We start from the raw sequence: 27,099 nt of genomic DNA, 5'->3' as shown, positions 1-27,099 counted from the left end.
CTTCCTATCATTGAGGTCCCTTTTGAGAGGATCGCAATGGATTTGGTAGGTCCGATAATGAAGTCCGCTAGGGGGCATCAGTACATTTTGCTTATATTGGACTATGCCACCCGTTATCCGGAAGCAATTCCTCTTCGAAATACCTCGGCCAAAACCATAGCCAAAGAGATATCTCTTGTTTTTAGCCGCGTGGGTATTTGTAAGGAACTGCTTACGGACCAAGGTACACCCTTTATGTCCCGGGTTATGAAAGAACTATGCAAGTTGTTCAAAGTGACACAATTGCGTACATCTGTGTATCACCCCCAAACAGATGGGTTGGTTGAAAGATTCAACAAAACCCTAAAACAAATGTTAAAGAAGGTGGTGGATAGAAATGGAAAGAATTGGGACTGTCTAATACCCTATCTGATGTTTGCCATTAGGGAGGTACCCCAATCCTCTACGGGTTTCTCACCCTTCGTGTTGCTCTATGGGAGACACCCAAGAGGGCTGCTGGATATCGCCAAGGAAACTTGGGAAAATGAGAGTTCTCCTCACAGGAGTGTGATTGAGCATGTCGCCCTGATGCAAGATAGAATTGCACAGGTAATGCCAATCGTAAAGGAACATTTGACCCAAGCGCAGTTAGCACATCAGAGAGTGTACAACCGTGGGGCCAAGACCCGTACTTTTTCCCCGGGGGATAGGGTCTTGGTGCTAGTCCCTACGGTTGAAAGCAAATTTCTGGCCAAATGGCAAGGTCCATACGAAGTAATTGAAAAAATTAGTGAGGTGAACTACAGGGTTAGACAGCCAGGAAGGCAAAAGCTGGAACAAATCTATCACACCAATCTGCTGAAAGCCTGGAGGGATAGGGAATCCCTAGTCGCAGAGACTTTGTCACAAGCCCAGTCTGATTGCTTAGTTCCTGAGGTTGGAATAGCAGTCACCTTATCGAAACCCCAACAACAGGAGGTTAAAGAGTTTGTACTTCGTAACAAAGAGATTTTCTCTGAGCTGCCGGGACAAACATCTGGCATAGAGCATTACATTATCACCCCGCCAGGAGAAAGGGTAAAACTAAAACCTTATAGAATACCAGAGGCCCGACGGGAGGCAATACGTGGGGAGGTTCAAAGGATGCTGGAATTGGGTGTGATAGAGGAGTCCCAGAGTGACTGGTCCAGTCCTATCGTACTAGTGCCCAGACCTGATGGGCACTAGTACAATTGAATAAAGTTACAAAATTTGACACCTACCCCATGCTGCGTATAGATGAGTTGATTGACCGGCTGGGAACAGCCCGATATATGACAACTCTTGATCTCACCAAAGGGTATTGGCAAATTCCCCTGGCCGAGTCGGCCAAGGAGAAAACTGCGTTTGTAACCCCAGATGGGGCATTCCAATATAAGAGAATGCTGTTTAGGTTACAGAATGCACCGCAACATTCCAGCGGAAAATGGATACGATTCTGAGGCCCCATCAGAAATATGCTGCAGCTTACCTGGATGATGTGATTATCCATAGCACAGACTGGGTCTCACATTTGCCAAAAGTACAAGCAGTCCTAGACTCTATCCGGGAAGCTGGGTTTACGGCCAATCCAAAGAAGTGTACCATTGGACAGGAGGAGGCCAAATATCTTGGGTACACTATTGGGAGGGGGTTGATAAAACCCCAAGTCAATAAAATCGAGGCCATACAGAGTTGGCCACATCCCAACATTAAGAAACAGGTACGAGCCTTTCTGGGAATCGCTGGCTATTATCGACGATTCATTCCCCATTTTGCTTCTCAGGCTGTGCCCCTCACCAACCTGACAAAAGGGAAAGAGTCGGTCATGGTTAAATGGTCCCCAGAGGCTGAAGAAGCATTTCAGTCCTTAAAAACAGCCTTATGTAGCCAGCCAGTGTTGTACTCACCAGACTTCTCTAAGGACTTTGTTGTACAAACTGATGCATCAGACGTTGGGTTAGGAGCAGTGTTATCCCAGGTCTGGAACGGGGAAGAGCACCCAGTCATTTACCTCAGCAGGAAGTTGAAGTCCCATGAGGTAAATTACGCCACGATTGAGAAGGAATGTTTAGCAGTGAAGTGGGCTCTAGATTCCCTTCGGTACTATCTGCTAGGTAGGCACTTTGACCTGGTGACTGATCACGCTCCTTTAAAGTGGATGGCTCAAAACAAGGAGACCAATAGAAGGGTAAATAGGTGGTTCCTGGCCCTACAGGAATTTAACTTTACCGTTAAGCATCGCCCTGGTGTTAAAATGGGGAATGTGGATGCTTTGTCTCGGATACATGCATGTCTGACTGCTTGTGTTACAACCCCAAGGTTGAAACAAGAGGGGGGTATGTGGCAGCACGCAGGTAAAATCACCTGGTTGTATCCAGGATGGAAAATATGTATGCCCTAGATTCAGGCTTTATGCAGACTTGTACAACTAGAGGGGAGTGCTGGGAGTCCTATAGGGGAAGAGTTAATGAGCCCAGCTGAAGTAAGTGGGCTCATTAAGACCTCTACAAAAAACCCCAGCATGCTTAGGGAGATGCTCCATCCTGGAACCAGTTTTGTGTTGTATAGACTGGGGAGTGTGACACCTGTTCTGTGCGGTGAGTTAACGCCTGTGTGGCAAACCTCTACAACAGAGACAGGGACTGGTGCAGCACAAGGCTGCACTCAGTTGTTAGACAGGGAATCTATGTGTGTAATTAGAGGTCAAGCTGACCAGGATTTATTTTCATGTTTTTCTTTTGTTTGGCTGTTATATTTTTCACTGCATGTAGCATAAATAAACGGCACCTTGTGTTTTTTCCACCTACAACGCTGTCTGCTGTGCCTGATTTTGTGTTCTGAACCCATACAGGGGGTCACACACACCTGCTGCCGAGCTAACCCCTCACAATATATATATATATATATATATATATATATATATATATATATATATATATATATATATTTATTTTATTTTTTGGGTGAAGAATATTTTATATATTTATATATTTTTATGGTTCTTAAGTATTTCCAGCTTTACTTCTAAATATAAAACACAAATTGTAGAGCAAAATCTTGTCAGGAAAAATGGTATGCAAATATTCTTTGTACATGTAAATCAACTGTTATTATTATTATTGATATTATTATTATTATTATTATTATTATTATTATTATTATTATTATTATTTAATCAATTTGTATTTTTTTTATGAATTTTGATCCTTCTAACTATATTTGGAATTTCAATAGAGAATGTATGAGAATTTTCTGGTGGTAGTTCCCAAAACTACCTTTGACAAATTCTGACAAACATCTGTGCCAGTTTTGGTAATTGTACCAACAAATGCAACACATTCAGGTAGCTCTTACCACCATCACTTTAAGAATGTGTAAAGCTGTGAAAGTTTCTTAAAGATTTGTCACCAGTCAGTAGATTATGAAACTGAGGGTAATTAAGATCAGCTCTCAGCAGGTGTACAGACAAGTGTCAGTGTTCCCAAAGGGGCATGGCTGTGCAGAAAGCCCAATTTTCAGCTGTCATTTGGCAGAATGACCATCAGGCAGCTGAATGCAAACAAAGGGACTAGGATACTAGTAATGCCATTACTCAAATATAGCAAGGCCTATATTTGAGAAATGACAAGTCACAGTAGAGGTGGACGTAATGGGGAACTAGTCTGTGGCACCTGTTGGGTAGGGATAAGCTTAAGGTTTAATCCAAACACAGTTTTACCCATTCAGTTGGAGCATCATATAAATCATGTAATATCATGTGAACATCATGTAAATTAGCTGTATTAATTCCATTACTATACATGTCATCTTCCTGCTGTCAGTGGTTGTCAAGGATGTAGGCGGGTGCAGGTCCTTCAGGTCTAGTATGAATTTTAAGGGGGATCCCATAAAAAAAAAAAAAAGAAAACAGCAGTCTTGCAGGCCAAGAAAGGGGTAATGTGCCATGCCATAGCATACCATACCATACGCTTCAACATATGGAGGTACCCTGCATGGGGAAAAAAAAACTGGTGGTTGTGGAGGGTGTGCAGATGGGGGGCATATCGAAACCTGGAAAATGGCATCCTCCTCCAAAAATGCATACCAGACCTTGTATACTATAGTTTTTAAGAGGGATTGTCACACAAAAGAACCACAAAATGTGTGGAGTCAACCTACAAATCCATATCAAACCCTTAACCCTTGTGTTGCCAAGTCCATACAACGTACTAACCTACAGAGCTGCTTCCAGCTGGCCAGGTCCATACGCCTTACAGACCTGACATTCCTCCATCTGTTACTTACAGTATAAGTTCATGGTCACTTCAGTGATGGTTGGGGAGTCTTTTACAAATTCTGAAAGCTGTAAATGAAAAACTATCAGATTTTTAGAGTAAATCGTTTTTATTTACAGTTTTGCGTACATTCATTTTTCACCATTTCACAACAATGGACAATTTAAAATTTACAAATATTTGTTATTTATTAACTAAGTACAGTTTTAGATTTTAGATTTAGTAGGAATGTAGCAGGAGCTTTTTGGCAAAAATATTTTTTTGATAAACATTTGCACAAATATCACAGGGTCTATAAAAATCATTAGCACCTTCTTTCTACTGGCCCTATGTTTTCAAATAACGTACAGGTTGGGGGCCTTTCACAGACTCTGAATGCATAAGGAAAAAAAAAAATTGCAAAAATGAAATGCCCACCTAAGCTTAAAAGTGGAACACAGGCCTGGCAGCAAAAGGGTTACTCGTTGCATGCAGCCTGGCTGTCCAGGAAGGATTGGAGCATGTTGCCGCCTACCTTAATAATACTAGGCCACATACCCATGAGGGAGTGCCTTGACAGGGAAGAGTCTCTTCCTGACAATTTGAATCTGAAAGTACCCAGAGGTGCATGTGCAATGCTATCTGGAGCAGACATGTTAGCCTGAGGCTCCGATATCACGCAGCTATCTGCAAATACAGGCCAGCCTCCACAACATCACCCACTACCCATAGCCGACACAGGAACTGTCAGCATGGTCTACAGTGCTGTTAGGCAGAAGCTGAAGATTAAATCCATGCAGGAAGTCCTAGAGCGTGCCTCATCCAAGATGGAAACCTCGTCAGCTTCTCAGCCATGCTCTACTAAATACCTCCAGCTGACCACACCTCTCCAGATCTGTTGAAGCAGTTTGAGCGGATACTCACTAAAGCCCTGAAACTCACATCTGACCATATCATGGACATATTGTCCTGTGAAATTAGAGAACTGGAACAAACAGATCACTGGATGGACAGCCTAGATGTAATTACCCATAACCACACAGATGAACTTGAGACTCTTAAAGAAGAAAACCTAACATTACAGTCCTGTTTAGAGTACTACAAGAACAGGACATGCCGCTCGATATATGAGGTATTCCAGAACCTATTACTCCGCATATGAGGTATTCTGGAACCTATTACTGATGTGCAATCTACAGTTATAGCCCTTTTCCAAGTACTGCCACCTTTTATTCCTATTGAACATTCCTATTGAACATTTAGAGATGGATAGGGTGCACAGGGCTCTGACCCCCCATCGGCCTGAGGGCCCCCCCATGAGACATCATTGCTAAGTTACACTTTTACTGCACCAAGGAACAACTCCTCACTGCAGCACACAGCAAAGACCCTCTTGTATTTCAGGACCATTCATACCAGCTTTTTCAAGACCTCTCTCCGCTCACAGGGGTGAATTGGCGAGCCATGAAACCCCAACTCCAAGTTCTGCAGCAGCACCACATCATTTACAGCTGGGGCCTTCCATTTTCCATCCATTTTTCCTATAACAATGGCAAATATACCTGCAGATGGACCGAAGACCTACAAACAGTCCTCCAAGAGCCTCTACTGCTTCCACTGAGAATGCCACCAGAGAATTTCTGACAATTTCCGACTTTGCAGCCTCTTTTTCACCAAAGAAGTCTCATGTCTCACCTCCAGATCACAGCAATACAGGATCCCACAAGCGGGGTTGCTTTACTTCAACTTCCATGGCACCGTTAGACACCATTGATTGACAATCTCCATTGTGCTGCAGAGATCTTCTTTTCCCATTGTGGACTTTTCTCACTCAAACAGGCTATCACCCTTTGCCTGATGCTCTTTTTGTAAGTTTAACCAACATTTATACCTACAGATTCTTGAGATAAACCTTTTTCACTTCCATTATATATATATTTTTTTTTATATGCTTCTCGGTTTTGCTCAATTTCTGATTGACTTTTTCAATGATGATCTTGACCTATAGACTCTATCCACAGACCTGTTTTTAAAAAACAAAATCAACCAGTTGGGACTTTGTATGAGAACGCAGGGCTGACACCGCCAAGCGCCTCTATCCCCATTAATTGATAAAAAGGAAGAAAGGTGGGACTTTATATGAAGCATACACCCCTGGAGATATCACGATATACATGAAGATGGGCGGTACTAAGTATATTAGAACTGTGGACACTCCATGACAGCATTGCAAAACAACAATTGGCAGTCATTGGTTTATTGATATAAAAATAACAATAATAGTAATACCATGATAAAATATTGACATAGTAAGTTCATAATGTAACCATTAAATAGAACAAAGTTCATTGGAATATATAAATTATGACAGTTATAATAATGACATAATATACTAGTAACATAATGAGTTTATATTGTATACATTGTATAGAACCATTTTCATGAAAGCGTGTCTCCCTGGTAAGAAACTATATCAAAATTCATTGGTACAATCCAATTGGTAAATATGGCCATTGATGGTGTTGCAAATTATGAGTGAAAAAATTCATCTATTGGCTTGACGCGTTTCGTAGCAACTGCCACTCTTCAGGGGAAATTCTGGGGTAGATGTCTATAAGTATTGAAACACATAGTTAATTTGTAAAAATAAAATAAAATAATGGGTATTTTATGTAGGAAAAAGAGAGGCGATATAACCCCAATTTACCAAGACTACTTACAGGAATGCCAATGAAACTGGAGGCAGGCATGGAGGGACAGAAGGCCGTCCAGAAACAACATCAGTCCCGGTAGCTGAGGTGGACAAACCCAACCATAGATGGATAGACAATATTCCCCAGGATGGAAAAAGAGAATGTGATCCACAAAATTGTAAGCATCTGTGAAGAAGGGAGTATATGATAAGATATATGGGATATAGCAGTGGATAAATTAATTACAAAAAGTGACTAGAAATCAAAAATATTGATAGAAAAACGAAGAAATTATGGTGTAAAGGACTATCCATGGTATGGACATGTCAAGGGAGTACCTATAGTGCAAGGTATTAGGGGTAACATAATAACCCCCATTGTGGTAACAAAAGTAATTTGAAAACATGGGAAATGCCAAATAACCCCAAAGCTACGGTATTGATAAAAAAAAAACAAGCTCCCCAGAACATGTTCTGCCGCAGAATTCATACAGGTAGTCGTTAACTGCACGTTTCTGCTGGAGCAGCCTATCAAGCATATAGAAGGTTGAGTTCCATCGCGTTGGGCATTCGCAAATAAGACGTCTAACCGGCAGATTGTGTCGCCGCTGAATGTCAGCAAGGCGAGCCATGGCCATGTAAGATCTTCTGAAATGGGCCAAGATTTTCCTTGCCTGCCGCAAAATGTCCTGGACCCCAGGGTATTTGACAATGAATCGCTGCAGGACCAAGTTTAAGACATGTGCCATGCATGGTACGTGTGTAATTTTGCCCTGTTTCAATGTGCTAAGCAGATTGGCACCGTTGTCACACACCACTTTACCAACTGTCAAATTGAGCGGTGTTAGCCACTGATCTGCCTGTGAACGCAAAGCTGAAAGGAGTGCAGGGCCAGTGTGGCTCTTGGCTTCCAGGCACAACAGACGCAGCACAGCATGGCAACATCTCACCTGGCATGTCGAATAGGTTCTGGGGATCTTGGGTGGCGCAGCGGAAGAGGCGCTAGCAGCGGAAAAGGAGGAGTCAGCCGAGGAGGAGAGGGAGGAGAATGGAGTAGGAGGAGAAGTAGAGCCAGGCCTACATGCAATCCGTGGCGGTAAAACCAAATCTACATGGGTTCCACGGATTACATGCTTGACGGCCGTCAGAAAGTTCACCCAGTGGGCAGTAAAAGTGATATACCTTCCCTGCCCGTGTTTGCTAGACCACGTGTCTTTGGTCAGATGTATCTTGGCACAGACACTGTGTGCCAGGGATACATTCACTTGCCGCTGAACATGGCCATATAGCTCTGGGATGCCCTTCTGTGAGAAATACTTCCTTCCTGGGACCTTCCATTGTGGTGTTCCAATGGGCACAAATTTTCGAAAGGCCTCCGAGTCCCCCAGTTTATATGGTAGTAGTTGGAGGGCTATCAGTTCTGACAAGCCAGCCGTCAACCGTTGGGCAAGAGGGTTATCCGGCGTCATCATTTTTTTACGCTACAACATTTGGCCCATGAAAGCCTGCCTTTTTGCAGAAAAACGTGAGGACGGCATGATGGAAGGTGGAGTGAAGGAAAATTGTAAGGAGAGAAGGAGAAGTAGAAGACGAGGCTGGACGGTGAGAGCCTGGAGTGTGGCTTTGTGGGTTCCATTGCTCCCACTGGGCTCGGTGATGGCAGTTCATGTGCCTTCTTAAGGAGGTCGTCCCTAGGTGAGTGTTGGGCTTACCGCGACTTATGCGTTGACTGCAAAGATTGCAGATGGCAACGCTATTGTCAGCAGCGGACATGTTAAAAAAAGCCCACACTGCGGAGCCATGTGACCGTACATGGTTGATGCCTCACTCCTGATACATTAGCCATCTGCTTTGTCCCTCCTGTGAAATCTAAGTTCCGCCTGCTTCTCCTCCCTATCTGCTGGTCCATATCTCCCTCTAAACTCCCCTCCTCTTCCTCTCTTGTGGGCACACACATGACATCACTAGACATGTCATCATCGACATCACCTTCCCCACGGCTATAATTAGAGATCTCAGAGTAGGCAGCAACACCGGGGACCAACCTCCTCCTTGGGCTGATCTGGGTACTGTCGTCAGACTGCTGAGTGGCTGTTGTTGCTACCTCCTCTTCCTGATCCAATGCCAAGAATGGCTGCACATCGGCAATGTCTTTTGATGGATCGGAAAATAATTCATGTGACTCAAGCGGAGGGTATATGGTGGTGGTGTTGGTGGTAGTGTCTTTGGGGGTGCACACAGCAGAGAGTGAAGAAGAGGGTGCAGATCGAGAGGATGAGGAGGGTGCAGAAGTGTAAGGCTGAGTGAGCCACTCAACCAAGTCGGGTGCGTCCTTTGACGTAATCCAACACACCTTCTGCAATTTTCTACTTTGGCTCAAGCCTGTTGCTCCTGGCCTACCCCTACCACCCCTGCGGAAAGGCCTGCCTCTTCCTCTGCCTGTCATTTTTTAAATGACCCTGAGACAAAAGTCTCTAGAGAAGTGCAGTATGTATGTGGAAGAAGGTATATAATACCGCGCTTCAATCAATTGTTTTGGGGGGCCACTGGTCTATCACACCAGTTATAATACCTTTTTTAATTGCGTTTGTCACTCTTTGTACACAATGCCGCACAGTAGAAATGCACTATACTATGCTTTCTATATTTGCAAGTATTTTATACGTGTATTACACCCCTATATACTGCACATCAAATAGTACACCTATACCAGTCCTTAAAAGGACCTTTGTGGACCTAATAGTAGCTAGCTAGTAGATAGTGAATTGCAGACTGTCCCTGCTCCAAACACCAAAATGTCCCCCCCTACACTGAGAAATGACAGCTGCAGAATCGGTCAGCAGCACAGCAGTGCAGTGCACTATAATATGCTTTCTATATTTGAAAGAAAGTATATTATACGTTTACAACCCTATATGATGTACACCTATACCAGTCCTTAAAAGGACCTTTGTGGACCTAGTAGCTAGAGATTTGCAGACTGTCCCTGCTCCAAAACACCAAACTGTCCCTCAGTCCCTACACTGACAAAAGACAGCTGCAGAATTGGTCAGCACTCAGCAGCACAGCAGTGCACTATAATATACTTTTTGTATTTGAAAGAAAGTATATTATACGTGTACAACCCTATATACTGTACACCTATACCAGTCCTTAAAAGGACCTTTGTGGACCTAATAGTAATAGCTAGTGATTAATCTGACTGTCCCTGCTCCACACAGCGTCCTTCCCCTACACTGACAAAAGAGAGCTGCAGAATTGGTCAGCAGTGCACTCAGCAGCACAGCAGTCAGCAGCAGTGCACCAGAATATACTTTGTATCTTTGAAAGAAAGTATATTCTAAGTGTATTACAACCCTATATACTGTACACCTATACCAGTCCTTAAAAGGACTTTTGTGGACCTAATAGTAATAGCTAGTGATTAAACTGACTGTCCCTGCTCCACAAAGCACCCTGTCCCTACACTGACAAAAGACAGAATGTAAAATGGCTGCCAGATCAGGTCTATTTATAAGGTAGGAGATTTTACACCCCAGACAGCAAAGACAAAATATCCCATTTATAGTCACTAATATAGGTCAAAAACGGCATAAAAATTCGGAAATTGTGTCCGAATTCAGGGACTATTATTCATCCCTCTATAACCTCCAACCACACGTTGACCGGGACAGGCAGGCCACCGCATTGGACTTACAAGGTTATGTGCAGGATACAGCCCTTCCTACCATGACGCCCGCGGAGACTGACGATTTAGAACTACCCCTGACTGCCACAGAATTCCTGACTGCGATTAAGGGACTAAAGAACGGGAAAAGTCCGGGTCCGGATGGGTACACTCCACAGTTCTACAAAACGTTTGCGCAACAATTGGCCCCTATTATGTCTCGTGCGTTTGAGGGAATAGATGATACCCACCCGCTATCTTCTCACATCCTCCAAGCCCAAATAGTGGTACTGCCCAAGCCCGGAAAAGATCATTCTCACTGTAGTAACTACAGACCTATTTCACTCCTTAATGTCGATCTCAAACTTTTTGCCAAGATTCTAGCCACCCGTTTAGCCCCTCTTTTACCATCCTTAGTGCACAATGACCAAGTTGGGTTCATCCCACATAGAGAGGCTCGTGACAACACTACTAAGACGTTGCATCTTATTTCTTATGCCCAACAAAGCAACATCCCGATGTGCCTGTTGGCGTGCGACGCTGAGAAAGCATTCGACCACGTGAACTGGTCCTTTCTGCGAGCGACACTTCTACAAATAGGGATGGGGCCAAAGCTGCTGTCTAAAGCTGCGTACACACGTAGCCGTCTGTCCGACGTACTTAGTCTGGCGGACTTTCCGCCAGACTGTCCGTCGGACTTTCCGAACGGGCTACTTGCCCACACACGGCACTTTTTCAGCGGACTAATACGGCGTACTAAGTCCGCCGTACTATCCGCAGTACTTTTGAAATGAACGGACTTGCCCACACACGCGGAGGAAAGTCTGCTCATTTCGAGCGCGTCTCCAGGTAGGTGGGGCCCGCGAAGGAGACGTCGCTGGCCCCGCCGCCTGGTATGGACTTAAAGGGGAACCCCAACGTCGAAAAAAAAACGGCGTGGGGGTCCCCCCAAGTCCACAACAGACCCTTGTCCGAGCACGCTACCCGGCCGGCCAGGAAAGGAGGGGCGAGCGAGCGCCCTCCCCCCCTCCTGAGCCGTACCAGGCCGCATGCCCTCAACATGGGGGGTGCCTTGGGGAAGGGGGGGCCGCGCGGCCGACCCACCCCAAAGCACCTTGTCCCCATGTTGATGAGGACAAGGGCCTCTTCCCGACAACCCTGGCCGTTGGTTGTCGGGGTCTGCGGGCGGGGGGCTTATTGGAATCCGGGAGCCCCTTTTAATAAGGGGGCCCCCGGATACCGGCCCCCACCCTATGTGAATGAGTATGGGGTACAATGTACCCCTACCCATTCACCTGTAAAATAAAGTACAAAAAAAAACATAACACACAAAATAAAATAATTTATTGCACAGCTCCGGGGGGTCTTCCGTCTTCGGGGGTCTTCTCGCCGGACTCCTCCGCTATCTTCTTGTAGCTCTTTTACTAGCGGAGGAGCCCGGCATTCTTCTTCGTCGCCGCGGCCTCTTCTTCCGACTTCGGGGGTCTTGTCCCCCTCTTCGGTTCTTCTGCCGGGCCACCGCGCCTTCTTCTAGCTCTTTTACAGGCGGTGGCCCGGTCTTCTGTCGCCGCGGCCGCCGCCGCCTTCCGTTCTTCTGTTCTCTTCTTCTTCTTCTTCTTCAGATGTTGCCTCACCGAGTCCTCCGCTCACAATGACGGGGAGCGGGCACGCGGCGACTTATATAGGGACAAGGGGCGGGGTCTTCGGTGGATGTCACATGGGTTCATGTCACATGGTGACCCGCCCCCTTTCGATGTCACAGTCCCGGAGGATGCTGGGACTGTCGCCATGTGACATCAACCCATGTGACATCCACCCATGTGACATCCACCGAAGATCCCGCCCCTTGTCCCTATATAAGTCGCCGCGTGCCCGCCCCCCGTCATTGTGAGCGGAGGACTCGGCGAGGCAACATCTGAAGAAGAAGAAGAAGAAGAGAACAGAAGAACGGAAGGCGGCGGCGGCGACAGAAGACCGGGCCACCACCTGTAAAAGAGCTAGAAGAAGGCGCGGTGGCCCGGCAGAAGAACCGAAGAGGGGGACAAGACCCCCGAAGTCGGAAGAAGAGGCCGCGGCGACGAAGAAGAATGCCGGGCTCCTCCGCTAGTAAAAGAGCTACAAGAAGATAGCGGAGGAGTCCGGCGAGAAGACCCCCGAAGACGGAAGACCCCCGGAGCTGTGCAATAAATTATTTTATCTTGTGTGTTGTGTTTTGTACTTTATTTTACAGGTGAATGGGTAGGGGTACATTGTACCCCATACTCATTCACATAGGGTGGGGGGCCGGTATCCGGGGGCCCCCTTATTAAAGGGGGCTCCCGGATTCTGATAAGCCCCCCGCCCGCAGACCCCGACAACCAACGGCCAGGGTTGTTGGGAAGAGGCCCTTGTCCTCATCAACATGGGGACAAGGCGCTTTGGGGTGGGGGGGCCACGCGGCCCCCCCTTCCCCAAGGCACCCCCCATGTTGAGGGCACGCGGCCTGGTACGGCTCAGGAGGGGGGGCGCTCGCTCGCGCCTCCTTTCCTGGCCGGCCGGGTAGCGTGCTCGGACAAGGGTCTGTTGTGAACTTTGGGGGGACCCTCACGCCGATTTTTTTCGGCGTTGGGGTTCCCCTTTAAGTCCATACCAGGTGGCGGGGCCAGCGGCGTCTCCTTCGCGGGCCCCGCCTACCTGGAGACCCGTTCGAAATGAGCGGACTTTTCTCTGCGCGGGAAAAGTCTGCTCATTTCAAAAGTACGGCGGACTGGCATACACACGGCCGGAATGTCTGCCGAAATGCGAGTCCGGCGGGAAGATTGGAGTGCAAAACTTCTTTCTAAGTCCGCCGTACTTTCGGGTCAAAAAATATGCCGGAGGTTACACACAGGGGGATTGTCTGGCCCACTTGAGTTTGCCGGACTTTTCCACCCGCTTGTTTGATCGTGTGTACGCGGCATAAGGTGATGTCCTTATATTCTAACCCTTCTGCAAAAGTGGCAACGAATGGAGACTCCTCTGAGTCATTTCCAATTAGAAACGGTACCAGACAGGAGTGCCCATTGTCGCCCTTGCTGTTTGCACTCACGATTGAACATCTGGCACAAGCGATTCGGGCCAATCCTGCCATTCATGGGATTCCAGCCTCCACGGAACCTAGCAAACTCTCATTATACGCAGATGACCTGCTTCTTTACATTACCCAACCTCTAACTAGCATTCCGACTTTGCTACACGAGCTTGACCGCTTCGGGGCACATAGTAACTTTAAATTAAATATGACGAAAACGGAGGCCCTGAATATAACTCTGAAACCACGTACAGTATCTTTACTAAAACAGAGGTTCCCATTTAAGTGGCAACCGCAATCAGTTAAGTACTTGGGGACAGAGATACCTAAGAATTTTTCAGACATCTATACCCTGAATTACAGCCCTATGTTGGCGAAAATCCGTCACTCGCTGGAATCTTGGCATAACCTCAAACTATCTTAGTGGGGACGTATGAATGTACTAAAAATGGACATCTTGTCTAAGCTGCTGTACTTGTTTCAGACGTTACCCATAACTCTTCCTCTGGCTTTTTTCAGCACACTTCGCTCCGTGGCGGTTAGGTTCGTCTGGCAGAATCACCCCCCTAGACTGAGACACAGGATTTTATGCGCCCCGAAAGAAGGGGGGCATGGGTCTACCAGACTTTCAGTTATACCACCTATCTGCCATCTCGTCACGACTCCTTGAATGGTTCCCGTGCCCCTTGACTAAACTGTCCACGACAATTGAACAGACCATGGCTCGGGTTGACCTCAGAGCCCTCCTTTGGGGCTATCATGCGAAATTTCGCACCATGCCCGGACTATCCCCTTTGACTCTAGCAGCGCTTACCCTGTGGTATCGCAAACAGACGACCCTTCACCTTTCTACGGATCCGAGCCCGTTGTCACCCCTATTTGACAACTCGGCAATCTCGACACTGCACACAGGGAGACAATGCAGCTCTTATTCTAGAGACCAGTGGCCTACAGCCAAACAATATATACAGGCTTCCACGGGGCTGTTCTGGTCACCCATAGACCCTCAACCATTAACTCAAATAGACTGGCTCTCCAGACTAACTATAGCGCAATATTGCAAGTCACTCCATCTCTCCGGCCTGGTACATAGACCTCTCACGACCTTCGAGGATATGTGTGGTCTCTCTCAAACACCTAAACACTCACTATCCCGGATCTACAAAGACATTCAGCTACACTCTTATAACACACTTCCAAATTATACACAAAAATGGTCCAGGGACCTTGGCACTGAACTATCCACGACACACTGGAACACATCGTTCATGATCACTCACAAATCTTCCATATCTGGATTCACGCAAGAAAAAAACTACAAGCTGTTGACGAGATGGTATAGGGATCCAGTCACGGTGAGGAAAATGTTTCCGGAGGCCTCGGATAGGTGCTGGCGTTGCCACGGAGGAGCGGGCACGTATATCCACGTGTGGTGGGAATGTGACCGGATACGCCCCTTTTGGGATAAGGTATTTAAAATTCATAATGATTTGTATGATGTCTCTGTGTTACCGACACCACACATAGCTTTACATACTCCTGGGTTCCATGAGCTCACACCGAAAGAGTCTGTTCCGATTCTTTCTGTCCGCAGCTCGTCATGTCATTTCGCAGTTCTGGAAAAAGGATGTTATCCCCCCGATTACGAGATGGACTGATGCCATGAACGATATTATGCTCATGGAAGAACTGCACGCCAAACGAACTGACAAATGGGATAACTATATGTCCCTATGGTATCCTTGGCTCCATCACTCTTCCTCAGCCCGCTTTCTCAGTGATGTGGCTTAACTTTAGACTCACGGGCCCCCTGTCTGCATAGGCCTCCCATGCAGGGTTTTTGTATGGACATAACCGTAGAGAAGGGTCTATGATCAATCCCTTCTTATGTGGGTTTTGCTGTATAACTTGATGAACGGACTCTGCAGATGCCTGTAAGTTGTTTTGTAAGAAATACACTCCCTACCCTTCCCCCTTTCCCCAACCTTTTTTATTCTGTACCCCCCCTCCCCCCTCAACTCTTACTGTATTATACTGTTACCTGATCTGTAACAATAAAAATTATATTCAACCCCTATTTATAAGGTAGGGGGTATGTCCAATTGTGCATGTGCTGAAATGTCTCAATTGGCTGTCCTGTACCCCATGATGGATGTGTAATCATGGGTCAAAGTTCTTTCACACTGTAAACGCATATTTCCCCTGCGTTAACAGCGCCAGAAGTCCGCCGGTTTGGCGAATCGCGAACGAGCAAAATTTGCAGCGAACCAACCGCCGGGCGAACCGCAAGGCCATCTCTAGTAGTAACCCTGGAGGGGCTATGAATCGACTGGGAGGAGTATATAGATACTCCAATAGGGTCATGGGTGTCCACCAACGCCATGCTAACGGCCAATAGGAGGAAAGGGCGCCAAAACAAAGAGTGGCATTCGCCAACCCCGTACCATGCCAGCCAACTTGTGGGGGACGTAAGATGGACATATCCAGCGTCACAGCCCCAACGTCACTAGTGTGCAACATAGCGGGAGCAGCAACTGAGGCGTGACGTTGATGCGCAATTGGGCGTCAGTCCAGTCCCTGAACAACCCAGAGGGGAGGAGAAGGAGGGCCCCAGGAGCACATCTCAGCTCCCGGAACTGAAGAAACCGGCAGGAAACAGCCAGCCCAAAGCATAACTCAACCCAGCAACAACCAACTAGCATCACAAGTAGCCATAGCAATAATGGTAAATAGCATATACCTATGCTACTCTAGACCTACGATAATATATACCCCTGAATAAACAATAAAAGCAATTGTGTTTGAATAAATATAGACCAAATTAGTGGGACAATGCAGAGTACCAATGTAAAAATATTATATAAGGATATGGGTGCATACTTCCATCTCTGTTATGTATATAAAAAACAAGAGCAACCAGTTGGGGCTTTGTATAAGAACATAGGGCTGACACCGCCAAGCGCCTCCATCCCTATTAATTGCTAAAAAGGAAGAAAGGTGGGACTTTATATGAAGCATGCACCACTGAAGATATCACGATATACATGAAGATGGGTGGTTCACTGTATTCCAGGTATTCTATTGTTTTCCCCTACCCTTCCTTTCCACTATTTACTATTATGTTTTGCCCCAATCCCTTCCCGTCCTTGGTATCAATACCGTAGCTTCGGGGTTATTTGGCATTTCCCATGTTTTCAAATTACTTTTGTTACCACAATGGGGGTTATTATGTTACCCCTAAAACCTGCACTATAGGTACCCCCTTGACATGTCCATACCATGGATAGTCCTTTACACCATAATTTCTTAGTTTTTCTATCAATATTTTTGATTTCTAGTCACCTTTTGTAATTAATTTATCCACTGCTATATCCCATATATCTTATCATATACTCGCTTCTTCACAGATGCTTACAATTTTGTGGATCACATTCTCTTTTTCCATTCATGGGTGCCTGTTCCTGGGGAATATTGTCTCCCCTTGGCTATCCATCTACGGTCGGGTTTGTCCACCTCAGCTCCCAGAACTGATGTTGTTTCTGGACGGCCTTCTGGCCCTCCATGCCTGCATCCAGTTTCATTGGCATTCCTGTAAGTAGTCTTGGTAAATTGGGGTTATATCCCCTCTCTTTTTCCTACATAAAATACCCATTATTTTATTTTATTTTTACAAATTAACTATGTGTTTCAATACTTATAGACATCTACCCCAGACTTGCTCCTGAAGAGTGGCGGTCGCCACGAAACGCGTCAAGCCAATAGATGCCTTTGTTTGCTCAGAATTTGCAACACCATCAATGACCATACTTACCAATTGGATTGTACCAATGAATTTGAGATGTAATTTCTTACCAGGGAGACACACTTTCATGAAAATGGTTCTATAAAATGTGTACAATATGAACTCATTATGTTACTAGTATATTGTGTCATTATTATCACTGTCATAATTTATATATTTCAATGAACTTTGTTCTATTTAATGGTTACATTATGAACTTACTATGCCAATATTTTTTCATGGTATTACTATTATTGTTATTTTTATATCAATAAACTAATGACTGCCAATTGTTGTTTTGCAATGCTGTCATGGAATGTCCATAGTTCTAATATACTTAGTATCGCCCATCTTCATGTATATCGTGATATCTCCAGGGGTGGGTGTATGCTTCATATAAAGTCCCACCTTTCTTCCATTTTATCACAGATCTGTTTTTCCATACCTCTCTCCGCCCCCTCCTCCCCATCCCTCTTCCTTCTTTCCCTCACCATTTTTTTCTCTCTCTCCCTTCCCTTTTTCTCTTCTTCCACACCCCCCTTGGTACTTCCTCTCCCCATTTCCCTTCCCTGTACCCATTCCTACTTAACATCCTCTCCTTTCGTACTATACCATCCCTTATATCTGTTAAGAAGAATTATTCGTGTTTGATCTAGTCACCTAGGAATAATCTGGATATGGACCACCAAGGTTCCTGGGAACATTCTTGGTTTCTAATTGCCCCTCCATCCTAGAAGTTTTCCTTATGTCCCTTCTCCCCTTCACCACCCCCTTCTGTCTCCCTTCCCTCTTCAAGTATTTATTTTATAATAGTTCTGAGTGCTCTTGATTATACATGATCCACAGGTGGTTTTTCATTTAGAGTATCTCTCTCTCTAAGTCATTATTATGCTCCTATTGCCTGCTACTATAACTAAAGTCCTTGTTTTATCTCTGCCTTATAAAATAACCTGGGCCCGGCCCATTTGCCTTACTGGTATACCCCTTGGCCTCACCCCCCCCCCCCCCCCTCCTACCTTTCTCCCTGCCTCCCTACAACTCTTTAAACGCTCCAATCACTGAGTTTTAACCTATGTCGGGAAATTAGCATATAATGGCTTTTTACCTTGTTTTGTTAAACTGTTGCAATCTCAGCGATTGTCACTGTGTCTCCCTTTCTGTGCATGGCAAAGAGAGGCATTTTTCATGGACCATTTTTTGACCCTCGAACAGCCAGTATTTCTTTTGTCTTAGGGTCCCACTTGATCTTATTTTTCACCAGCTCTCCATGTTCATCTTATTAAATAAAATAAAAGTCTGGTGTCACCAGTAGCACACCTCCATCCCTAATGATACAATAGAAACATGGATGTCGCCCTTGGGACTTTGAGACTCAAGTCTCAAGGGCGACATCCATGTTCTTCAAAACTTCAATCGTTTTTATTGGCATAAGTTGGGTTCATACAATAAACATTTCAGAATACATCATAGTAAACATTAAAGTGTTTGTATAGTGGTTCATTCACAGCTTATATGTGACAACCTTGAACAGAAATATGCATAAACTAAGCATGTATTAGACATAAATTATAATTATAATCTTAATTTGGGCCCTTTATGGCCTGTATACAATCTACATACCAGGTCGTGAGCAATACCTAACAGCCTCTACTGTCAGACGTAAACCATGAGTTCCAACTGTCCCATTTAGATTTCATTATTTTGATAGTTACCCTGGGTTGCTGCAAACATCACCTCATAAGTAGCATGTGTATTGGTCATCTCAATTACTTCCCTAAGGATAGGGGTTTGACATCCATCCAATGACGTAAAATTACCAATCTCGTGCTGAGGAGGATATGAGTGATTATGATTCTAGTGTGAGGCGGGATGTTTTCTATACCTAATGATAATAGCGCAATAGCTGCGTCAGGTATAATTTCCAACCCCGCAAATTTAGAGAGATTAGGTTGAATATTTTGGACCATAATGAATGCAATGCAGGGCAATCCCACAGGACATGGTACAACGTGCCTATTCTGCCACATTTCCTCCAACAAAGGGGGGGGGGGGGTTCCGTGGGTAGAATTTTGAGATTCTATGTGGGGTTTAATACCATCTAAACATTATTTTGTGGATTGTTCCCCATAGATTGGCGCTTTTAGTCGCAGTAGGGGTAATTTGTAGGGTTTTTTGCCACTGAGCGTCGGAGTACTTTGCATCTAAGTCCTGTTCCCATGCTTTGATGCTAGTTGATTTCTCAAATGTAGTTTTGGAATTTATAAGGGAGTAAAATAGCGAGATATCTTTTTTTTTTTTTTTTAACCAATTACTCTTTATTACGTTTTTTAAACACAAGTTTACAGTGGCTTTCACGAGTCAAAGAAACCATTGTCTCATACATATATAATAAAAACAAAGCCATATACAACACTCGAGTTACTACAGGCTTTCCTACTTAACTATCCCTCAACCCCCCTCCCCAACCCTCCCCCCATCTCGAGCACGCGCTGTTTGCCCCAGCCACCTCGATCATGGTTGGCTGATTGGGAGGTCATGGTCGCCATGAGAAAAAAAAAAAAAGAGGTAGAGGAGTAGCACAGAAAGATCCACCAAAAGGGGGTGCAAGGGTGGAAAGCCCCCCCCCCCCCCACAACCACGAGCCAAACTAGCAGGTTCTGGGTCTATCCTTCGGCAACCCCACTCAAGGGGTAACCCATATCGCTCAACCAGGGGTTCCATAATGCCCTGAATTTCTTTAAATTATTTTGCTTTATGAACATTGCTCGTTCACATCAGATTGTGGAGTTAATTGCATTTGCCCATGCTTCCAATACAGGAGGGTTTTTGGCTTGCCAGTTTATTGCTATTAACCGCCTAGCCTGGTACAGGCACCTTAGTATAGACGTCCATGTTAGAGAATGAATTCTACCCTCCTCTAGGATCCCCAATAAGCAAACCTTGGCTTCTGGTTTCAAAGTGGTCTTAAAAGTCCTGTTTATTCTCTGTACAATTTCTATCCAATACCTGTACAACTTTGGGCATTTCCACACCATATGAAGAAGGTCACCTGGTGCCCCACATCTGGGGCATTCATCCCTGGGTTTCCTACCCATTTTCCACATCTTATGAGGGGTATGGTATGCTCTATGTATAAGAAACAAGTGAGACATTCGCTGTGATGGAGATATGGAAACCAAACTTCCTTGTTCAAGTGTCCTATCCCATTGCTTCTGGGTTATCGGCCCCATATCCCCTTCCCATCCACGCCTGCTCTTATCGGGTCCCTCCCCCTTCAAGGTTCTATCCCTAAGTTTTATGTAAAGACTAGAGATCTGGCCCTTTGCCTGCCTTCGGTCAATAAGGCCCTGGAACAAGGAAGTTTCGGTCCTTTCAATAACTAGTGACCCATACTGTGCTAGAATTCCATGCCTCAATTGCAGGTATTTATAGAACGTCTTGTTGGAGATACTAAATTCTCGCCTAAGGTCTTCAAAGGATTTCATAAGATTCCCTTCATATAATTGCACTAGCCTACTAATCCCCTGCCTCTCCCATTCCAAGGATCTATCTATACTGCTTAATTCAGCCAGGTTTCTATTGTACCATAGAGGGGTATAATCGGTCACTCCCACATAACCCATAAGTTGCTTTACTGTCCGCCACACCTTCCCCACTAGTGCATTAGTAGGGCACCTATGAGCAAATGAGTCAGCTTCCAGAACTTCAACCAATGATTTATGCGGTGCGTTATCAGTCATCAACTTATGATTTGGGCACTCTCCACTTTGAAGCCCAGCCCCAGCTAAATGCTGGAGTTGAGCTGACAAGAAATATGATCTCAAATGTGGTATCGCCATTCCTCCTCTCTTGACCGGGAGCTGCAGCGTCTGTAGCCTAATCCGAGCTTGCCCTTTCTTCCAAGCTAGATCACGAAATAGCGAATCCAATTTCTTGAACCACTCTTGGATGATCCAAATTGGAGAGTTGTGCAAGATATATAAAATTTGTGGCTGCCAGATCATTTTAATTAAGTTGCAGCGCCCCGCCACGGAGAGAGGGAGACAACACCAGTTATTAACCTTCTGTTTCAGTTTTATCAACAGTGGTACCAGATTCTCGTTGACATACTGATTTACTTCTCCAGTAATCCAGACACCCAGGTACTTCAGCTTAGACACCACCTCTAGACACATAATTATAGGTGGAGATGAATCCCCTGGTCTGGTCAACGGCAGGAGTGCAGATTTATTCCAGTTAATTACCAGACCCGACTGTTGCCCAAACTCCCCCATCATCTGTACCACATTATTCAAGGTAGAGTTCATATCCCCGATAAAGAACAAGACATCATCCGCAAACAAAGCGATTTTATCTTCCCCCCATCCACGTCGGAATCCCTGGATGTCCGGACGCGATCTCGTCAGGACAGCCAGGGGTTCCATAGCCAGTACAAACAGGAGGGGGGACAACGGACATCCTTGTCTCGTCTCCCTTTCCAGCTGGAATGCTTCAGAAAATACAGTTCCCATTTTGATTTTTGCCCTAGGTCTATTATACAGCAGCTTTACCCATTGGATAAATAAGGGGCCAAAACCAAAGCGCTCCAACACTCCCCATAGGTAGCCCTATTCCAGGCTATCAAAGGCCTTAGTGGCGTCTAGAGCTAATATAGCTCCAGGTCCATCGTTGTCCCTAGGTATTTGTATATTAAGAAAAACTCTCCTTATATTAGTGCTGGTTGACCTGCCCGGGATAAATCCAGACTGGTCTGGGTGTATCAGTTTATGGATACAGTTGTTTAGGCGAATCGCTAGGGCCTTGGCTAGTATTTTTACATCGGAACATAGCAAAGATATTGGCCGATATGACGAAACTTCTTGATGATCCTTCCCCTCCTTAAGTATTAAAGTGATGTTTGTCTCCAGCATGGAAGTGGGAAGTTCACCCACCTCCAATGCCTGATTTAGCGTTGCCAGGAGTTCCGGCAACAGCACTTCGCCATAGCGTTTATAGATTTCTATTGGTAGCCCGTCAGGGCCTGGGGATTTATGGTTGGGCATTTCAGCCACTGCGTTTTTTAACTCTTCTAACGTGAGTGGTAGTTCAAGACTAATTTTATCATGTTCTGATAGAGTTGGAATTGCTGTTTGGTGTAGAAAATCAACAGGATAACCCTGTATAGTGGATTTGTATAAGTTTTTATAATAGTCGCTGAGTACCTTCATAATCACAGAGGGATTGGAGACAAGGTCACCATTCAGCGTTTTAATCGTTTGTATCGCTGTCGAAGAGCTATTAGTTTGAACCAAAAGGGAGAGGGCACGACCCACCCTCTCCCCCTCGCCAAAATAATGTTGGCGTTGAAATATACGTCTATTCTCCGCCTTCTTCAAGAGTGCCATTTTATATACCTGTTGGCTTTCCTGCCATGCCCTCTGCCTGTCTAGCGATGGATCCTCTATATACCCTCGCTCCGCCTGGGTAACATCATTTCTTATTAAGCTCTCCTGATCTCGAGTTTGCCTCTTAATTGTCGCAATTTGCTGTATTAATATACCTCTAATATAGGCCTTTAAGGAGTCCCAAACTATTCCAGGTGTCGCTGAGCCCCTATTGTTTTGGAGAAATTCCCCAATCCTATCCATTAGATGACTAGATCTTCCAATGAGTTCCAGCCAACCTGGATTCACCCTCCACTCCCCAGGGCCCAGTCTATCTCCCGCACTCAGAGTAATAGACAGGGGGGAATGATCTGAAATCCCCCTTACACCGTACTCTATGTCCTGTACTAGCCCCGATGCCTCCTTATTCCCAAGGACCATATCTATCCTTGATAGGGTATGATGAGTGTTAGAGAGGCAGGAGTACTGTCTCTCCTGGGGGTGTCGTATTCGCCAAAGATCACTCAATCCTATTTCTAATAAGAACCCCTGCAATCGACCTATTTTATTCCCATCCGGGCAAGGGAATCTATCCAGGCTACTATCCAGTGTTTCATTAAAGTCCCCTAGTATTACCCATGGGATACCTAGTTTATCCAAGCTGAACGCAAATAATTTATACATAACCTCCAGCTTGAAAGGAAGAGGTATGTAAATATTAGCTAAAATATAATGTTGCCCATCAATCAGACAGTACAGAAAGACAAATCTACCCTCCTCGTCAATTAAGGACTCCTTACATAGAAAATCCGTACCCCTCCTTACTAAGACACTCACTCCCCTAGAGTAGGAGAAGTGGAAGGAATGGTAGTATGCCTGAAACTTTCGATTGTTTAACTGCCAAGCTGTATTTGGGGTTAGATGCGTCTCCTGTAGAAAAAGCAGACCAGGTCCCCTTCCCTCTGTTTCTAGCATAACCGCCGCTCTCTTGTTTGGATCTCCCAGACCTCTCACGTTCCATGAGGTAATACTCACTCTACTCATTGGCGTCAGTGTTTACAAGATCAAAAATAGTGAAGGGCGAGGGGAAGAGGGCAGCCCCCCTCCCCAAAACACCCCCCACCCCACGTCCACCATTCCCTCAGTACATACAGCGCGTGCTCGAAGACCCACCCACCCCTCCCCCTCACCCATCCACCCCCCCACCCTCCCAACCCCCCCAACCTTCCCCTCCCTCACAACCCTACCCACCTGGGTCTCCCCTAGGGGTCCCTGCCGTGGCCCTCTCATTCTCTATGCACCCTAATACCAGAGCACCGTCCCATCCTTCCACCCTCCCCCTCTTTTATAAGCCCCACCTTCTCGATATCAATCAGGCTGTTAAACATCAAATTCCCACCCCCTTTAGTTCTAGTCCCTCATCCCCCCCCCCCCAAAAAAAAAAAAAAAGAAGAAGAGAAAGGAGACAAAAATTTACAATAAGAGGGAGGGGTAAGAAGCTAGCTCGTCCCCCCCATTCACCATATATATTAGTATACCATGATTATGCATATTTAAAGTTCCCACTTATCTCGAACCCCCCCCCCCCACCCCTACCCTTATCCCCTTTGTGATACTTCTCCAGTTCATATCATGGCATGGCGTAATACCCCTCATACCGACCTTTCTAATACTGTGCATTTCAATACCAAAATAAAACCAAAGATAAAAATAAGAGAAAAAAAAAACAGAGGAAGAAAAAAAGAAGGAAAAAAAAGAACAAGGAAAAAAAGATTTCCAATGGAGAGGAGGGGGATAAGACACCAGCTCGTCCCCCCCATTCACCGTGTATATTAATATACCATAATTATGCATATTAAAGTTTCCACCTATATCAAAACCCCCCCCCCACCCCCCACCCCTCTCCCCTTTGTGATACATTCCCGGTTCGTGACATGGCATAGCGTGACACCCCTCATGCCAACATTTCCAATACAGTGCATTTCAATACCATTAATAAAACCAAAAATAAAACCAAAAATAGAAATGAACAAAAATAAAACCCCTTTTCTAAATGCCCATATTCCTACACCTCACGTGGGGGGAAAAGAGTAAATAAGCAAGTTTTAAATTGATTCTTAACATATTTTGTGTAAACAAATGTGGTATACATTCTTGCCCTGTAAGATAATACCTCGTGTATATTCCCCACCCACCTCCCCCCGACCCCTTTTTAGTCGCTATCTAACTGACGACCAAACACACCATACCCAATACTTTTACAACTACTAATTAACAGCTCCCCTCTGCTTTTTTCAAAGCACAAACAAAGCTAAGCAAACAACAAAAAAAAAAGGGGGGGGGGGGAAAATCACAATTTCTGGAACGTAACAGTCGTTAGAAGTCCCCTTTATGTTCCTCCAGCCATCTTTCGACACCCTTTGGGGTATTGAAAAAAAGGGTTGAGCCCAAGGCAGTCGTCCGTAATCGGGCCGGATACAACAAAGCGTAAGTTATTTTAAATTTCTGAAGAATGCGCTTAACAGGGATAAACTCTGCCCGCTTTTTTTGCAACTCCGGTGAAAAGTCTGGATAGAACGATACTCTAGTCCCTTTATAGAAGATGTCCCTCATATCTCTGGTCTTTTGCAACAGAATCATCCGGTCGTTGTAATTCAACAATTTAAATAATAATGGTCTAGTGCGTTCATCTGGCTGCCGAGACCTAGCAGGGACTCTATGTGCTCTTTCTATTGCAAATAATGGAGAGAAAGAGGTATCCCCTAGAAGTTCTTTCAACCAGCTTTCTAGGAAGGCTACGGGGTTAGAGCCCTCGCTACCCTCCGGCAGCCCAATCAAACGCACGTTGTTCCTGCGATTTCTATTGTCCATTTCATCCAACTTATATGCCTGCTTAGCAATTTGATTCTGTAGTGCCAAAACTTTTTGTTGTAGTGGTGGTAGCTCGTCCTCAACTGAGCTTAGTCTACCTTCAAGTGCAGCAGTTCTTTCAATGGTGTTGCTCAGCAATTGGCTCATTGATTGTAATTTACTTTTTATACCACTCAATTGGTTATTAAGGCCAGAGATAGAGTCCTTACATTCATTTACCGCTAGGAGTATATCCCGCAGTGTAGGTTCACCATCCTCAGTTTCTGGGCGTTCTACTGGGTTGCTTACCCCATAAGTAGCCTTGCCATCCCCTGAGCCTAGATTGCTCACATTTTTCCTGGTGCTTGGGGTAGCGGAGCCTGGTACAGGTTGACCTGCACTTCTCCTATCTGCACCTGCGACCTGCACCTCCAACTGATGATGGCCTCCTTTTGGTGGTGAGGCTGCATGGGCAAAACGTTCAAGTTTTGCGGCTGCTGCCACTGCAGAAGCCTGGTTCGCTTTCTCCTTTGCTGCCTGCGTTTTATGGCCCCCCTCACCATGCGACATGTCTTCGGTGGACCTCTTGCTTAGCATAATTGTAGATTTATATTGCAAAACAATTAAATCAAGCAAAGGAGAAGGTCAGTCAGGGAAAGAATCAGGCCAACATAGGGAAAAGGAAGGAGTTTTTGAAAAGGGAGCGCCAGGAGAGGGGGGGGGAGCAACGCCTTATCCCCACTTAGACAGCTCCCAGTCCGTCCTCTCTGGTGTCAGTATAAAAATGCAATGTCCAAATTCACTGGGCCGACAGCCTGTCCCTAAAAGGGTAAAAGCCTGCGATGCTGCGAGCTGGCTTCCTTTACTTTAATATAGGTGAATATATTACACCCAGAAAAAACAAAAGGGGGGAGGGAGCACCCCTCTACCCTCAGGCCAGATGCCCCTGCTCTAGCAATAGCGCCCCCAGTAGCCCAGGGGCTCCCCCACTCGTTCCCCCACAGGTACCTCCAATAAGCAGGTCCAGTCCTCCAGTCCTCCACAGCGCTGCCCTTCTCCTCTCTGTAGTAAACCTCTACGAGTGTCCCTCCAAGATCCCGCAGTAGCTCTTTCAACAATGGGACTGCTCTCCTCACACTTCCGCACGCTGCGCTCCACGCTGCATTCCACCACTCCGGAAGTCTCGCGAGAGCCCGAGCAGCGGCGGGATCTTCCCCCAGCTCCTCCGAGTCCCTGCTCGGTTCTCAATCTCAGCTCCTCTTCGGCACACGGTTCGGGGGCTGGGCAAGCACAAAACAGCTCAGGCGGCAGGGCTCATCGGGTGGGTCAGCGCTCACACCCAGTTGCCATCAGGGAGAGCGGTAGGACGGTAGACGGTGCATCTGCAACCGCTCACACACACTCACACCTCCATCCGGCCACGCCCCCCAGTGAGATTGTCTTT

The sequence above is a fragment of the Lithobates pipiens genome, unplaced genomic scaffold (assembly GCF_037356315.1).
Source record: "Lithobates pipiens isolate NorthernLeopardFrog02 unplaced genomic scaffold, aLitPip1_a1.2 Scaffold_22, whole genome shotgun sequence".
Lineage (NCBI taxonomy): Eukaryota > Metazoa > Chordata > Amphibia > Anura > Ranidae > Lithobates > Lithobates pipiens.
The sequence above is the reverse complement of the archived record's forward strand: the minus strand, read 5'-3'. Positions refer to the sequence as shown.